Below are 18,366 nucleotides of genomic sequence, written 5' to 3'. Positions count from 1 at the left end.
CAGAATACACCTTCTTCTCAAGTTCTCATGGAACATTCTCCAGGATAGATCATATCTGGTGTCACAAATCAAGCCTCAGATAATATAAGAAAATTAAAATCTTGTCAAGCATCTTTTCCAACCACAATGTTATGAGACTAGATATCAATTACAGGAAAAAATATGTAAAAAATACAAACACATGGAGGCTAAACAATACGCCACTAAATAACCACGAGATCACTAAAGAAATCAAAGAGGATATCAAAAAATACCTAGGAAAAAATGACAATGAAAACACGACAACCCAAAACCTATGGGATGCAGCAAAAGCAGTTCTAAGAGAGAAATTTACAGCAGTACATTCCTACCTCAAGAAAAAGAAACATCTCAAATACCAACCTAACCTTACACCTAAAGCAATTAGTGAAAGAAGAATTAAAAAACCCAAAGTTAGCAGAAGGAAAGAAATCATAAAGATCAGATCAGAAATAAATGAAAAAGAAATGAAGGAAACAATAGCAAAGATCAATATAACTAAAAGTGGGTTCTTTTGAGAAGATAAACAAAATTGATGAACGATTAGCCAGACTCATCAAGAAAAAAAGGGAGAAGACTAAAATCAATAGAATTAGAAATGAAAAAGGAGAAGTAACAACTGACACTGCAGAAATACAAAGGATCATGAGAGATTACTACAAACAACTATACGCCCTGAAGAAATCAAAGAGGAAATCAAAAAATACCTAGAAACAAATGAGAGTGAAAACACAATGACCCAAAACCTATGGGATGCAGCAAAGCAGTTCTAAGAGGGAACTTTTTAGCAATACAACCCTACCTTAAGAAACAAGAAACATCTCAAATAAAAAACTGAACTTTACCCCTAAAGCAATTAGAGAAAGAAGAACAAAAACAAAACAAAAAAAAAAACCCATAGTTAGCAGAAGGAAAGAAATCATAAAGATCAGAACAGAAATAAATCTCATCAAGAAAAAAAGGGAGAAGACTCAAATCAACAGAATTAGAAAAGAAAAGGAGAAGTAACAACTGACACTGTATATATACAAAGGATCATGAGAGATTACTAAAAACAACTCTATGCCAGTAAAATGGACAACCTGGAAGAAATGGACAAATTCCTAGAAAAGTACAGCCTTCCAAGACTGAACTAGGAAGAAATAGAAAATATGAACAGACCAATCACAAGCATTGAAATCAAAACTGTGATTTAAAATCTTCCAACAAACAAAAGCCCAGGACCAGATGGCTTCACAGGCGAATTCTCTCAAACATTTAGAGAAGAGCTAACACCTATCCTTCTCAAACTCTTCCAAAATATAGCAGAGGGAGGAACACTCCCAAACTCTCTATGAGGCCAACATCACCCTGATATACCAAAACCAGACAAAGACGTCACAAAGAAAGAAAACTACAGGCCAATATCACTGATGAACATAGATGCAAAAATCCTCAACAAAATACTAGCAAACAGAATCCAACAGCACATTAAAAGGATCATACACCATGATCAAGTGGGGTTTATCCCAGGAATGCAAGGATTCTTCAATATACTTAAATCAATCAATGTGCTACACCATATAAATAAACTGAAGGATAAAACCCATATGAAAATCTCAATAGATGAAGAAAAAGTTTTCAACAAAATTCAACACACATTTATGATTAAAACTCTCCAAAAAGTAGGCATAGAGGGAACCTACCTCAACATAATAAAGGCCATATATGACAAACCCACAGCCAACATCATTCTCAATGATGTTGAAATGAAACCATTTCCTCTAAGATCAGGAACAAGACAAGGTTACCCCTCTCACCACTATTATTCAACATAGTTTTGGAAGTTTTAGCTACAGCAATCAGAGAAGAAAAAGAAATAAAAGGAATCCACATCAGAAAAGATGTAAAACTGTCACTGCTTGCAGATAACCTGATGCTATACATAGAGATACCTAAAGATGCTACCAGAAAACTGCGAATAAAATACCTAGGAATAAACTTACCTAAGGAGACAAAAGACCTGTATGCAGAAAACTATAAGACTGATTAAAGAAATTAAAGATGATACAAACTGATGGAGAGGTATACCATGTTATTGGATTGGAAGAATCAACATTGTGAAAATGACTATACTACTTAATTTACAGATTCAATGTAATCCCTATCAAACTACCAGTGGTATTTTTCACAGAACTAGAACAAAAAATTTTGCAATTTGTATGGAAACACAAAAGACCCTGAATAGCCAAAGCAACCTTCAGAAAGAAAAATGGAGCTGGTGGAATCAGGTTCCCTGACTTCAGACTATACTACAAAGCTACAGTGATGAAGACAGTATGGTACTGGCACAATAACAGATATATAGATCAATGGAACAGGATAGAAAGCCCACAGATAACCAATGCACATATGGTCACCTTATCATTGACAAAGGAGGCAAGAATATACAATGGAGAAAAGACAGCCTCTTCAATAAGTGGTGCTGGGGAAACTGGACAGCTACATGTGAAAGAATAAAATTAGAACACTCCCTAAACTGGAGAAAATATTTGCAAATGAAGCAATGGACAAAGGATTAATTTCCAAAATATACAAGCAGCCTATGCAGCTCACAATCAAAAAAACAAACAACTCAATCCAAAAATGGACAGAAGACCTAAATAGACATTTCTCCAAAGAAGACATACAACTTGCCAACAAACACATGAAAGGACGCTCAACATCATTAATCTTTAGAGAAATGTAAATCAAAGCCACAATGAAGTATCACCTCACACCAGTCAGAATGGCCATCATCAAAAAATCTAGAAACAGTAAATGCTGGAGAGGGTGTGGAGAAAAGTGAACCTTCTTGCACTGTTGGTGGGAATGTAAATTGATACAGCCACTATGTAGAACAGTATAGACGTTCCTTAAAAAACTAAAAATAGAACTACCATATGACCCAACAATGCCACTACTGGCCATATACCCTGAGAAAAACCATAATTCAAAATGAGACATGTACCGCAATGTTCATTGCAGCACTATTTACAATAGCCAGGACATGTAAGCAACCTAACTGTCCACTGACAGATAAATGGATAAAGAACATGTGGCCCATATATACAATGGAATATTACTCAGCCATATAAAGAAACGAAACTCAGTTATTTGGAGTGAGGTGATGGACTTAGATTCTGTCATATGGAGTGAAGTAAGTCAGAAAGAGAAAAACAAATACCATATACTAACACATATATATGGAATCTAAAAAAAAGAAAAAAGGTTCTGATGAACCTAGGGACAGGACAGTAATAAAGATGCAGATGTGGAGAATGGACTTCAGGACACAGGGATTGGGAAGGGTAAGCTAGCATGAAGTGAGAGAGTAGCATGGACATACATACAGTACCAAATGTAGAATAGATAGCTAATGGGAAACAGCTGCATAGCACAGGGAGATCAGCTTGGTGCTCTGTGATCACCTAGAGGGGTGGGATAGGGAGGGTGGTAGCAAGACGCAAGAGGGAGAGGATATGGGGATATATGTATATATAGAGCTGATTCACTTTGTTATACAGCAGAAACTAACACAACATTGTAAAGCAATTATACTCTAATAAAGATGTTAAAAAAATAAAATGAATAAAATAAAAATTATGCATACATATACATATTTGGGTAGGAAAGATCAGATTTTTAAAATATATTTGAATACACATTCAACCGAGTGATGGGAAAGACAGGGACTCAAGTCTACTCTAGATTGGACATCAAAGGTGGCCTTTCTTATCATTTTTTTCTATGGTTTGAAATTTTTACATTGAGAATGGATTAATGGGTAATTTCAAAAACAAGATTTTTCTAACACAAGTAGATGGAATTATGTTAATATAGAAGACAGAACAGAGAAATATTCCAACCTAAAATAGGACTTCCAAAGAAATTTATATAGGATAAATAACTTCTTTCCTAAAATGTCCCACAGAATCACCAAGCTCTGAGCTAACAATGCAGGGTGTGGGGACAGGTTATGAGGCATTCCCACAGGAGTTTAAAAAGTCCAGCCCATGTGGGTGAGTCAGACTTTCAAGGAGGTTGCTTTTAAGGTCATTATGTAAGGTAGAAATTTCCTGGTGTCATTATTGCCTTGAAAATATCTTCAATCACCATGGAGACTACAAATTGATAGATTTTCCTCCAGCACTGAGATAGATCGTAACTTTTCACTGGAGCACCAGATAGTTTGTGACATGCTTTAAGAGTGTACATTGTACAGAAAATAATAGATGGCTTTAAATGTTAGAATCACACTCAGCTTGATGAGACACTCAACCTGAGTGGCATATGGGAACCAAAACACAATGAAGGAACAGCAGATTCACACCCGCTCTTTGCCATTGAGTAGACTGGAAGGTTCATCATTGTAATACTTTTAGTCAACATTGTAAAGCAATTATACTCTAATAAAGATGTTAAAAAAATAAAATGAATAAAATAAAAATTATGCATACATATACATATTTGGGTAGGAAAGATCAGATTTTTAAAATATATTTGAATACACATTCAACCGAGTGATGGGAAAGACAGGGACTCAAGTCTACTCTAGATTGGACATCAAAGGTGGCCTTTCTTATCATTTTTTTCTATGGTTTGAAATTTTTACATTGAGAATGGATTAATGGGTAATTTCAAAAACAAGATTTTTCTAACACAAGTAGATGGAATTATGTTAATATAGAAGACAGAACAGAGAAATATTCCAACCTAAAATAGGACTTCCAAAGAAATTTATATAGGATAAATAACTTCTTTCCTAAAATGTCCCACAGAATCACCAAGCTCTGAGCTAACAATGCAGGGTGTGGGGACAGGTTATGAGGCATTCCCACAGGAGTTTAAAAAGTCCAGCCCATGTGGGTGAGTCAGACTTTCAAGGAGGTTGCTTTTAAGGTCATTATGTAAGGTAGAAATTTCCTGGTGTCATTATTGCCTTGAAAATATCTTCAATCACCATGGAGACTACAAATTGATAGATTTTCCTCCAGCACTGAGATAGATCGTAACTTTTCACTGGAGCACCAGATAGTTTGTGACATGCTTTAAGAGTGTACATTGTACAGAAAATAATAGATGGCTTTAAATGTTAGAATCACACTCAGCTTGATGAGACACTCAACCTGAGTGGCATATGGGAACCAAAACACAATGAAGGAACAGCAGATTCACACCCGCTCTTTGCCATTGAGTAGACTGGAAGGTTCATCATTGTAATACTTTTAGTCCTCCCTCCCTCTCTCCATCCCTCTGCAGATAGTTGATATTAAAAACACCAAATTAACATATATCCTGACCTCCTGTGTACAGAGCTGCAGAGCTGTTGGCTGTTGCTTTTGCCTCCAGGTCACTCACAATAAATGTCTTCTCAACAAAGTGTGAAGGTCCCTCTTTAGATGTAACTTCCAGTGCAGAAATTAAGTCCAAAGAGGGAAGTCCATATCTCCACAATAATCATGAAGAAAAAAGCAAAGAGCAGCAATGTAGAGAAACTAAAGAAATCACCCACACCTAGAGCAAAGCCATCTCAGCTTTGGATAACTTAGGGTTCCCCGAGTCTGCTTGCCATACAAATAGGCCAAAGATCCACAACATAGTATCATGTAGTGCAGATACCAAATAGAGTTTATCAAGTGAAAAAACAATCATAAGCAGAGAAGTAGTAGAGTGCACACAGTCTCTGAACCTCTCATTAACCCACACTTGGGCCAGGCATAGATAAAGTGTGTGAACACGGCTGACATTCCAATTATGGGACACTGACCCATAATAATCTATGTTTTTATAGGGCCAGGGAAAGGAAACAGCTATGAGAATATGTTACTTTGGAATCTTCTGCTCAGGGAAGAGGTCTTGTTATAAGAAATTTCAGGAGCAAGTGCCTGCTATCAGCCAGCTAAGCTAACTCAGTCCTGCTGAGTCAGCTCTTTGCTAAACTAACAAAAGGAAATCAAACTCCAGGTTCATCCAGATTTCTCTCTCCTCACTGCTTTCTGTTCATGCAAGTTAAAAAGAAATGTGCGTACTATGGAAAGAGACCTCCAGATTGTACTTGTGCCTCATACATTTAGTAACCAATCTAATCCTCCTTTTATGAACAGGTGGTCACTATCACCAGATATTTGAAGATACAAAAGTACAGATGATATAAGCATAAATCAATAATACAAGAAATACATGAGAAATTTTTAAAGTTCTAATTATGAGAAGACATTGGACCCATAATTTAAAAATAGGCTACTAAGAAAGGAAACATTCAGAGAACAACAAAGAGCTCTTTATCATTTTTAACATGACTTCCAAGATAATATGTTGAACAGAAGGGCTGAATAAAAGAATGGATATGGCTAAAAAAATCAACCCAAGTAGGGTGCTAGATGATAAATCTCTTCATAATAGCACAAAAAGAAAGAGAGAAAGAGAAAAAAAAAGAAAGGAAAGAAGGAAGGGAGGGAGGGAGAGGAAAAGAAGGAAAGAAAGAGATTAGATTGAAAATGTAAAAATGCAATTTGAAATATATGGAAGAGAGTTCCATGATGCCAACATTCATCTGGTAGGAATTCAAGAAAGAGAGAAGAAAGAGAATGGGGGACAGAAAGAATAATCAAAGAAATAATAAGAGAAAAAAGTCCTGAGCTAAGGGACTTGAGTCATCAGTCTGAAATGGGCCATCAAAGAATAAGCAGAAATAATTTTAAGTCATATGTAGAGGTACAGACTGGTAAAATCTTTATATTAAAAGATAAACTGAAAATCCCAAAAGAAAAAAAGTACCTTATAAACAAAAGAACAAATATTGAATTGCCATCTGATTTCTCATCGACAAGGAGTTCTAGTAGACAATGGAGCATAGTTTTCAGATTTCTGAAGGAAAATTATTTAGAACTAAGAATTCTATTCACAGCCAAACCATCATTCAATGTGTGAGGACAAAATTAAGGCTTTAGATAGGTAAGGGATCAAAATATTCAATATCTACTCTGAAAAATGATCCAAGGATATGTCTCAGTGAAATGAAACAATAAATCCAAGAAAGAGAAGGACATGGAACACCTGGAATAGTAGTGAGTAAGATACTTTACAAAACCACAAAACTTACAATTGAATCTAAACAACTGCTGGTAATATGCATAGGACACTTTAAACAGTATTAATAATAAAAATATTAAATAGCGAGGACATAATGTAACATATAATAACAATCCCAGATTTTCAATAAACCAAAAGGGAGAAAGAGGTTAATTTGCTAAAGATCTTGCCTTGTTCAGGTTATAGGTAATAAATATTGATTAATGCTTGATCTTATAGACATCAGTATAAACATAAAACTAACAAATAGAAAAATAAAAATAATATGTTGCTTCAGTTATCTACCACTGCTTTAGCATCTGTAACTTAAAACAACAATAATCATTCCTTTTTTCTCTCTCATGGTTTGGGGGATGACTGAGCACAACTAGGCATGAAGGCTCCTCACCTACACATGTCAGTTGATGCTGAGTCTCTGCTGAGACCTCAGCTGGAGCTATTACTCAGAACACCTGTCGTTGCCTGCACGTGGCCTTGCCATGAGAATGGAGCTTCCTTGTAGCATGGTGTCTGGGTTCCAATGGCAAGGATCCTGAGAGAGAGAGAGAGAGAGAGAGAGAGAGAGAGAGAGAGAGAAGTTGAGAGAGAGAGAGAGTCAGACAGAAGCTGTGATGCCTGTATCACTTTCTATTTGTTAGAAGTGCATCATTAAGGCCTGGCCCATATTCAAGAGAAGGGGATTTAGACTCCACTTCTTACTGAAAAAGTGTCAAAGAACTTGAAGACAGATTTCTAAGTTGTTTCAGATATATTATTTCCAAAAAGCAGCTAGTGGTTTAAAAAAGAAAGAGAAAAAAAAAATTTATAGTCCTATCAAAATTCAGGGAGAGAAATGAAACAATAAAAATTAAACACTAGTAAACACAAAATAATATGGCAGCTTTAATGTTTCAAAAATTACAATGAATATGAATGGCTAATTTCTGCTGTTAAAAACAGAGACGCAAATTAGATTCAAACCAAGGACTAGCTACAGACTGTAAGCTGTTTTAAGAGACATACCTAATGTATGAAAGGAAATATGACAGTAAAGTGATGAACAAAAAAATCAAGCAAAGTAAATATCAGACAAAATAGAATTAATGGCAAAAATAACATTAATTGGGAACAATAAGCTAATGAAATGTTATAAATGCTAATAAAATTATCAAGAGGATAAAATACTCATACATTTTTATGTAAGGACATCATTTTGAAACATATGAAACAAAAATGTTGGAAAGGTGAAGAACAGTCAGCTAACCACAGAGTGGAAGCCTTTCACATCATCAGAGATTGACAGATCAAGCACACAATAAATAACTGAATAAGCAAGTCTGACTTAATAGATATGAATATACTCAAAAAGATACATATTATTTTCCAAAACCCATGAAACATTGTAAAATTTGTCTGATGGCCTCAAAGAAGTTTTCAGGTAAATCCAAAAACTAAAAATCATCTATGCTACATTATATAAATGCAATACAAGAAAACTGGAAATTAACAACCAAAAGTTGCCCAGCTTGGAATTTAAAACATTCTTCTCTATCACACTTAAATTAAAAGGTAGATAAAAATTGAAAGTATATACCATTTTAACTGAACGAGAGCATAGCAATTCCTATGGGATGCTGTAAATCAATATTAGGAGAAATATTTATAGCCTCAAACTTGACCATGCATCAGAATCAGATGGAGAGCTTGTTAAAATGCATGTTTTGGGGGCCCATTCCCAGAATCTCTGATCAAGAGTGCTGGGGTGGGGCCTGAGAATTTGCATTTTGAGCAAGTTTCCAGATAACATTGAGTCTGCTAGTCCTGGAACCACACTTTGAGAACCACTGTTTTATAGTTTCACTTAAAGGCAGAGGAGGCCTTCTCAGATTACCCTAGCCCACCACCAGGTGCATTCCATCCATTTCAAATTTTAGCATCTCATTACAAGTTTTATTTTTGTTTAATTGTTTGCCATCATTTTTCCTCTAAGCACACAAGAGATGATAATCATAATGATATGAATAATGATGACAGTGAACGAGCAAAATTTTGTAAATATAGAGAAGTTGCCAAATACAGCATAAATATATATGAAATTAAATACCATGAATGTCAACAAGTGTTACCATGTCTATAACCAGAATTTCCTGTGATGATCCAGTGGTTCTCCAACCTGGCTGCACACTGGCATTACCTGGGGAGTTTTGATAAGGACCAATGCCTAGATCTCAACCCAGAGATTGTGATTTAATTGGCCTAGAGTGTGGCTTAAGCCTCGGGAGTTTTAAAAGCTCCCAGGTGTTACCTATCTGCAGCCAAGATTGAGAACCACTGATCTATAACAAGGAAATCAAGTCAGAGATGACTATATCTTTCCCTTACTCTTAAAGGACAATCAAGCTATACATAAGTTTGGATACCAATTCCTGCCATCTCATGGATTCAATGGGAGTTTTGTCTGCTGAGGAAAAGCAGATACAACCCTCCAGCCCCTTCCAGCCATGGTTTCCACAGAATAGACATTGCTTTATGGTTCGCTGCTGCCCCACTCCCAACATATTTCACAGCAATTGTAACAACAGTATGAATTACAACTGATACGCTTTGAATGTTATTATCCATTTCCCCATATCTTGACATTTGAGATGTAACGAAGAACGTTGCGTCCCCTTGGACTGGTTGAAGGGGGAGATTCTGATTAATGTCCTTTCAACTCCCATAAGAAACACATGGCTTGTATTAAAGACAAGATGAATGAATTGATATATTGGGAACGGCCTGCACATTAGACAAACATGACTTACTAAAGCCAGGAATGTCCTAATGATTAAATCTATCCATGTATGTGAATCAACTTATCTCCTTCAGGGAGAAGCTCTTTTAAATGGGTTGTGTTCTCTAGCAAAGCAAAAATCTTCTCCTTCACTGAACAGAAATCATCATTCATCCATGTAACTGTGAACATTAGAAATTTAATGAGCTGACAGTACAAAAATAAATTTACCTTATTCTCTGCTCTGATCACTTAAATGTATTATCCTTCAAATACTTAGCTTAAAAATACAAAAATCCATTGCCAAAATTTGTGTTTTTACTAATGTTAAACTTGTCAGATAAAATACAGGACCCCCAGTTAAATTAGAATTTCAAATAAACATCAAATAATTTTTTAGTATAAACATGTCCCAAATATTGTGTGGGGCATGCTTATCCTAAAAAACGTATTTTTTATTTATCTGAAATTCTAATTTAACTGGGTGTCCTGCATTTTTATTTGCTAAATCTGGCAACACTAAATACTGTGGACCACATGCTGGGGCCACATTCTTCAGTTTTAGGGGATTTTTTTTGGTGGCTATTTGGTCAGAAGACATGGTCTTATCACTAAATCAATACATTAAATTTCTCTGCTGGTAAAAAAAATCGTTCTATAGACAGACAGTACCAACAAGTTAACCTTACTGTGACATGAATGAAAACCGTTTCTAAGTGGTTATAGTTTCTAAAACAGAACTCCATCTACAATAAATGTAATTATTTCACTAAAATTGTTTGCATGTGTTTCTTTTCTGCACTGGGCCATGCTCCTGTACCATCTTACTTGCCTTCATCTGTTACTTTGCAGACCTTTCTTTGCCCATATCTTTGATTTAAATTTATCATGACACATTTTTAAACAATAGCAGGAAACCTCACTTATGACTTTAATTATAAAATGGTGTTATAAAATTATATCCACATTTTATTTTTGGCAGGCTCAGTCCTCATTGAACATGAATATCTCAAGTTGGCCTCTGCAGTTCTCTTTGGTTGATTTCAGTGCTTACTGTATGTAATTGATATAAAAACACAAGTTTAGGAAGCAGTTATTGGAACTTGTTAAAAGAAGTAGCCACATTCATAAATACTTTCAGTTTGCTATCTAACATGCCAAGAGAATTAAATACACACTTTGGGGAATATGGGAGAAATTCTGACTTTTTAAAGAAAAACTGATGTATTTTGCTCCTATGTTAATTGTTTGACTGTAAGGTCCATAGCTTTGTTTCTTTTCAAATCCCAACCGTGTCTAATAAGAAAAAAAAAAAAAAAGAAAAAGAAACAAAATCAACTAGACAAACATGCATCTCTATAAATACTTGTTGGCACTTAATAATTCTATTGTCCTTTCTTAGTGAAAAGAAATAAGAATGTGTCAGTCCTCTATTAGGTATAATAGAAAAGACCACAATAAAATCATAAAAAGCCATCATTGGAAGCCTCAAGTTTAATGCTGCCTGAGGTAATCTCAATAAATTTTAAAAGTAGGAACTTTAAAAATCAAAACTAGTGATTCTTTTTCATTAATGTAGGCAAGTTTCCACATTCTTTTGGCTTGAAGTAAATGTAGTTTATATCATAAAAGGGCTGCTTCTTTGTTTGCATTTCTCACATACATACTACCAAAAAATATATTTGACTTAGCACAGAACAAACAAGTAGAGGGAAGAAAGGAAAGAGGGAGAATTCAATAAATTGTATTTCTAGTACTAATAAAGTGGGGAGGGAGATATTCTTAGCCCTCAGCCTTTTATTTTTAAAATACCTATTTATGGGGCTTCCCTGGTGGTGCAGTGGTTAAGAATCCACCTGCCAATGCAGGGGACACGGGTTCAAGCCCTGGTCCGGGAAGATCCCACATGCCACAGAGAAACTAAGCCCATGCACCACAACTACTGAGCCTACACTCTGGAGCCCAGAAGCCACAACTACTGAGCCCAAGTGCCACAACTACTGAAGCCCATGTGCCTAGAGCCTGTGGTCCATAACAAGAGAAGCCACCACAATAAGAAACCTGCCCACCACTATGAAGAGTAGCCCCCACTCACCACAACTAGAGAAAGCCCGTGCACAGCAACAAAGACCCAACACAGCCAAAAATAAATAAATAATTTTTTAAAAATACCTATTTATGTTTTGACAGTTATAGGATCTAATCATGCATATGCTGAGGAACCTGAGAAGTGTGTCTCAGAAAAGAGAATCTGTGACAAGCAACAGCATAATTTAGGTTAACATGAAATAAGAAGTTTCTCCAAGATATAGTCCCGACTTTCAAGTTGTTCATCATCTAACCTGAGCAATACAAGCAGGAAATAATAGTGTGCTAAATAGTGTGCTACAAACTCTCAGAACAATAAAGACCAGAAAGGGGAGAGAGCAGTATAACTCGGAAGGGTTTTGAGGCTTAAATAATACTTAGGCAAACATAGATTAAATAAGCCAGCACACATGGAGATTGGCTGCTGGGGATAATACATCACCTGGTAATTGCCAAAATAGTGAAAAATAAGTGAAAACTAAGACTTAAAGTGGTGTTGGTCATATACAGTACAGTCAGAGCATCTTCAAAGAATAACTCTTTCAAGGAAGAAGAATATAAACCAGAAAACTCAAGGGAATCACATTAACCACTGACTTTCAGAAATGGAGTGACCTAAAAAAAGACAACTTAGTCTTGGAACCACCAAAGACTATGTCAGAGGAGCCATGTCCCCCTAAAAGACCTTGAAGATTCACTTTCTTTGTTTCTATTCCCACTTTACAACCTCTCACAACTCTGATCAGCAAGGCTACCTACAAGACAAATCCATAGTAAACACCAGCATTGCAGCTAATACTAAATAGCTTTCCTAATAAATTTTTATACTTACAAAGAAAATAGTAGCTGCCATTCCAAAAATATAATCATTGTATACCAAGCATTGTGCTAAGTGTTTGATCAGCATTATATCATATCATCAGCAAAATTCTATTTAATCCTCATGCACATAATTCTGTTTAATTCATTTTAAAAATGAGAAAACAATGGGCAGAGATACGGCATAAATTGTCTAAGATCACACAATTAATAAGAGCTGAACTGAGACTGAAATCCATGTCTGCCCAGGTCCCAAACTCACATTCGTTTCACTACATCCATGTCACAGAAATTGCTTGGTGAGCATTTATTTCCCCAACATTTTATTATGAAAAATTTCAAACACTAGGAAAGTCGAAAGAATTTGATAAACACCCATTTATCTACCCCCTAGATTCTACAATTAACACTTAACTATGCTTGCTTTGTCACATGTGTGTCTGTCTGTCCATCCTTCTATCCATTCACCAATCTTATTTTTGATGTGATTAAAAGTAAATTGCAGGCATCAATGGTTTTTACCTGTAAACATTTCAGCATGCAAGCCATTAATTGGAGTTCAACATTGTTTTCAGTTGTTTTTGTTTTGAGATAACCTCAAATACAATAAATGTACAAATTTTAAGTGTACAAGTCAATGAGTTTTAACAAAGACATACATCTGTGCAACCCAAGCCCCTATCAAAATACAGAACATTACCATCACCCAGAAGATTCCTTCTCAGTCAATCCCCACCCCATCCCATAGGCAACCATTGTTCTTATTTTTTTCCACCATAGATTATTTTGCTTGTCCTTGGGGTGTGTTTTTAATGTTTAGCTCTCGGCTCCACTGCAATCTGCTGAAAAAGAACTTTCATGTGTGAAGTTTAAAAATATGCATATTTAACAAGCTCATCTGAAGACTGAGAACCACTGTGCTATTCCAGTCCACCTCTGTCTGTGAGACGTGATATAATCCTCTGTTTTATTTATGATCTTTCTATTCTATGATCTTTCTATGTTCACCTAAGGGAAAATTTAATTCCAAATTGTTTTTCCCTAAATTGTTTTTATTCTCAGTAATTATGCTTACAACAAATTACACCTGTTTAAGGTAAGGAACAATCTGATTTACATAAATATCACAGAAAGTAAGGTAGAGGCCATTAATTGTGAAAATGAGTCAGCAAAACAGTGCTATTATTGGGAGGGTCCTGTGGTATTCATGAATTAAGTGTGGTAATTTCAAATGTTGCATAGGCAGTGAGGAACATTTTGTAATATTAATGTATATTACTTTTGAATTTGTATATTCATAGGTCTCACAGGTCTTGTTGAAACGTGAAGTTTGATGCAGATATTTTACACTGGCAACTAAATAGTCATTGAACAGTAACTCTGAAAAGTTTTACTTTTATAAAAATATGACATTTTAATTACATTTTCATAAATTAAGTAAAGTTGATATCCATTAGCTATAATTTTTCTTTTGGCTACTAATTTTGACAAGTAGTTTTTATATATTAGAAGAAAAATAACTTTTGAAAACAAATGAATAAAATTTTAATTTTTGAAATTTTTTACATTTACCTTAATTTACATTTTGGTGAAAATATTAAAGTTTTGTATACTAATTACAATTTCATCTTATTTTTTAATCTTTTAGATCAATCCAATGACAATTCTGTCAATTCAACATCAATTTTGTGAAAATCTTGATTAATAATAGATTTTTTCTGAATAAAGGCAAAAAATTATCAAATTAATTTAATGATTATGTCATTCTTTATTATTTATTCAAACATTGATAACCCATCAATAGAATACTGAGACATTCAAGATAATTAAATTTGTCATCTTTGATATTTTGTAAATTTTTCAATCATGTTAGTTCAAATAGTAAGATAGAAAATAATTTTGTGTGTTATCGTGATTTATTATTTCCAATTCTAGCAACTTAAATAAATGCAGACTAAAATCATCCTTCTCCCACTATAGACACAAAAACATGTGGATATAATACAAAAAGAAAGAGAGAGAGGGAGAGAGAAGGAAAAAAAGAAATCTGCATATGCAAGAGGTAAAGAGGAATGAGTGCATGTGTTGACACCAGGCCTGTATCAAAATCCTTCATGTACACTCACAGCTGGAAGTGGGGGGTTTTATCATCTGTGAGAAGACAAAGTTATGATTTTGGGTACAGAAGGGGCAAGGTGCTTCAGAACTATCTGCATAAAAGGATATAGTGAAAAGGCTTCTACTTTTGTGAAAGGGGAACTAGAATAAAACAGCTTTGGGACCTAATAAAGGATCAAGGAATCTTGTCTTTTCCCAAAATTTTGAGTGAAATAGTAGAGTTTTCCCATGAGAAATTAAAATGTCAAACCCGAGAAATCCTAGATTTTGCACTATTCAAGTGATGTCAGAATTCCAAGCTGATTGGATAATTAAAAATCTCAAGGACCCTAGGCAGAGGCAAAGCAAAACTCCTATGTAGGCTGCATACAACACCCACAAACACACATACAAATAACTTTTAAACCTTGATGAAGATAAACTCATGTTCAAAAATTACTCAACACGTGAGGAAATAATCTTCCATAAGAGGAAGTCAACACATATGTCAAACTGGAATATGTATCATACCAAGAATTTGCAATAACAGAATAAGCTGAGAAAGATTTAAAAATAAGTATGTTTCTAATAAAGAGCTAAGAGAAGAAATGGAAACTATAATGAAAGAACAGAGAACTCTGGGGAAAAAATAGCTAAAAGAGTTGGAGAAAGAAGCAATGACATTTAACTTAAATCTCAACAGATGGGTTAAAATACAGATTAGTTAAGTTGAAAAAGGAAAAAAAGAATTAGTATCATAGAAGAGAGAAGATAGAGAATTATTGAGAAGTTAAAAAGAAAATAAAGATAAGAGGTGTGGAAAGACAGAGCAGAATGAGAAGATTTAACTTACATAAAACTAGAGCTCCAGAAACAGAGAACAGAAGTGCACAGAGGCGCTAGCAGAGAAGATAATGGCTGAGAATCTTCCAGAACTGATGAAAAAACATAAATCCTGAGAATAAAGAAGCACAAAAGATTGGGATTGACATATATACACTAATATTTATTAAATGGATAACTAATGAGAACCTGCTGTATAAAAAAATAAGTAAAATAAAATTCAAAAAAAAAGGAAGCACAAAAACTTGTAAGCATAAAAAATTAATAAAAAATCATACCTAGATATATTGTTTAAATATTGTAAGCATAAAAATAAAAATAAATCCATACCTAAATATATTTTAATGAATCTGGAAAACAAAAAAAGACAAAAAGATTCTTAGAAGGGAAAATTTAACTGCAAGGAACTATCAGAAGCCTTCTCCACAGTAACAGCAGGTGTCAGGGGACAGTGAAAAATATCTTCAGTGTTTAGAAAGAGCTAACTATGGCCTTAAAGCACTCTAACCAGCCAATCAAGATGTAAAATGAAAGTGAAGCAGATGCATTTTTCGTTATCTAAAGTCTAAAAGAATGCATTATTCAAAGGTTTGCCCTGGAAAAACCACTAAAGCATGATCTTCAGTATTAGGTTAATTGAACCCAGAAGGAAAATGTGAGATGCAAGAAGTAATTGTAAGCAAAGAAATTGTTAAATAGTGACAATAATAATAGTAATAATGACTAATTGAGGCATTTAGAAAAATGTAAAGCTAAATATAAGACAAAGGAATCCTGAAAAGTCACAGAGGGTGATAATCAAGAGTTGATAGTAAGAGTTAATCTTTCTAAGGGGTTTGTATTGATCAGCATAAGGGTAAAGGGGTTGATTATGTTTAGATTTGGTTAAATCAAGTATGCAAGAAGGAGGAGATATGGGGATATATGTATATGTATACTGATTCACTTTGTTATAAAGCAGAAACTAACACACCATTGTAAAGCAATTATACTCCAATAAAGAGTATAATTTACTTACTGATTTATTAATAAATAAATAAATTAAATTAAATTTAAGTGTAACCTTTAAAACCACAGGAATAGAATCTATAATTTCCAAATTAATAGAGAAGAAAAAGCAGAGAATAAAGAAAACTCAATAAAACACATACTGGAAAAAAAGAGAAAAGTAAAGAAAAACCATGAAAACAAAAATATGAAGTAAGATGACAGAAATAAATAAATTCATGTGTAACAATATTCACAATAAATATGAGTAAGTTAAACTTGCCAGTTAAAAAATAAAGGCTCTTGGGTTTTTAGTCAGATCTTTAATTGAGCTATATGCTCTTCACAAGAGACGTGATGACATAGATGACATGGAAATCATCAAAGAAAAGGATGAAAAAGACAAATCAGGACTTCCAGTTAAACATTAGAAATTCAAATCAATTATTTATCTTTACTCTCCTCTAAAGCCCCCAAAAGGAATAAAGGAATAAACCCACAAAGGCAGCAGAAGAGAGGAGAAATGTCAAGAAAGTTTAGGAAGAAGGAAAGCAGATGGATAAGTGGTAACTGACTCAGCAGAGCAGGGAAAGCTGATACCCAGCAGCGAGTCTGCAGGAGGTAAGAAGCAACATGAATGTCTGACTCACAGAGCAGAAGTCCAGAAGGGCCTAAAATAGAGGCATCAAGCACTTCTGAAAGCCCAGTGAAAACAGCAAGTCTGGTAAATCCTACATAAGAAACTGATGCCCTCTCCAAACACGCAGGGCCTCTTGACTCCAGCAAGAGACAAACCTCCCTGGGAGGGTTGTACAGAGAGCCTCACAAATGGGAGAACAGGAACAGCAAAGGGCAGGCGTGAGGTGTCAACTGAAGCACGGAGGTCATTTAATGTTGAGATTACAAATGCCCTTCTTGTCTTGAAACTGAGATCACTGACTGTCAGGCCTAGCCTGCAGGTAGGAGATTAAATGTTCCACCCTGGGGAAAAAGAATAGTCAAAAGAAAACCTACATACATTTAGACTTGGGTGTCAGACAAAGACCTTAGTAATTGGGTATCTACCCAATAATCTACAGTGAGCATCATTCTTAATTGAGGTATATTAGATACATTACCTTTAATAGGGAAAAAGCAAGCATTTCTGTTATCATCACTTCAATTCAACACTGACCTAGACTTCTGAGCTGTACAATAAGATGAGAAAGGAAAAAGAGAGATATAAGTTAGAAGTAAAATCATGTCACATATAATTGCCTATACAGAAAACACAAGAAAATACCTAAACTGTTAAAAGTTTTTCTATAGAAAAATCTAACAGAACATATGAAAATCCTTACTGGGAAAAATTAATAAATATAGTCAAAGGCTGGAGAATAATATTTAAAGAGAATGCCTTAGATGGAAAGACAATATTTTTTAAAAAGTCAATTCTCTTCCAAATTAACCTATAATTCCAATCAAAATCTAAGTTAGAAAAACTAGCCAGTCGTCCCCTGTTGTCTCCTTTACTACTCACACAGAACACTTCCCTTCTGACAGTTCTGGTCACCAAATGTGGAGGTGGTTTTCCCCACACCAAACAATTCTCTGCAACACCAGCTGGGTGTTCTACAATTTAACTCAATTCCGACACCATCTACACAGAG

This window comes from Physeter macrocephalus, chromosome 14 (assembly GCF_002837175.3).
Source record: "Physeter macrocephalus isolate SW-GA chromosome 14, ASM283717v5, whole genome shotgun sequence".
Taxonomy (NCBI): Eukaryota; Metazoa; Chordata; class Mammalia; order Artiodactyla; family Physeteridae; genus Physeter; species Physeter macrocephalus.
This window is presented reverse-complemented; position numbering follows the sequence as displayed.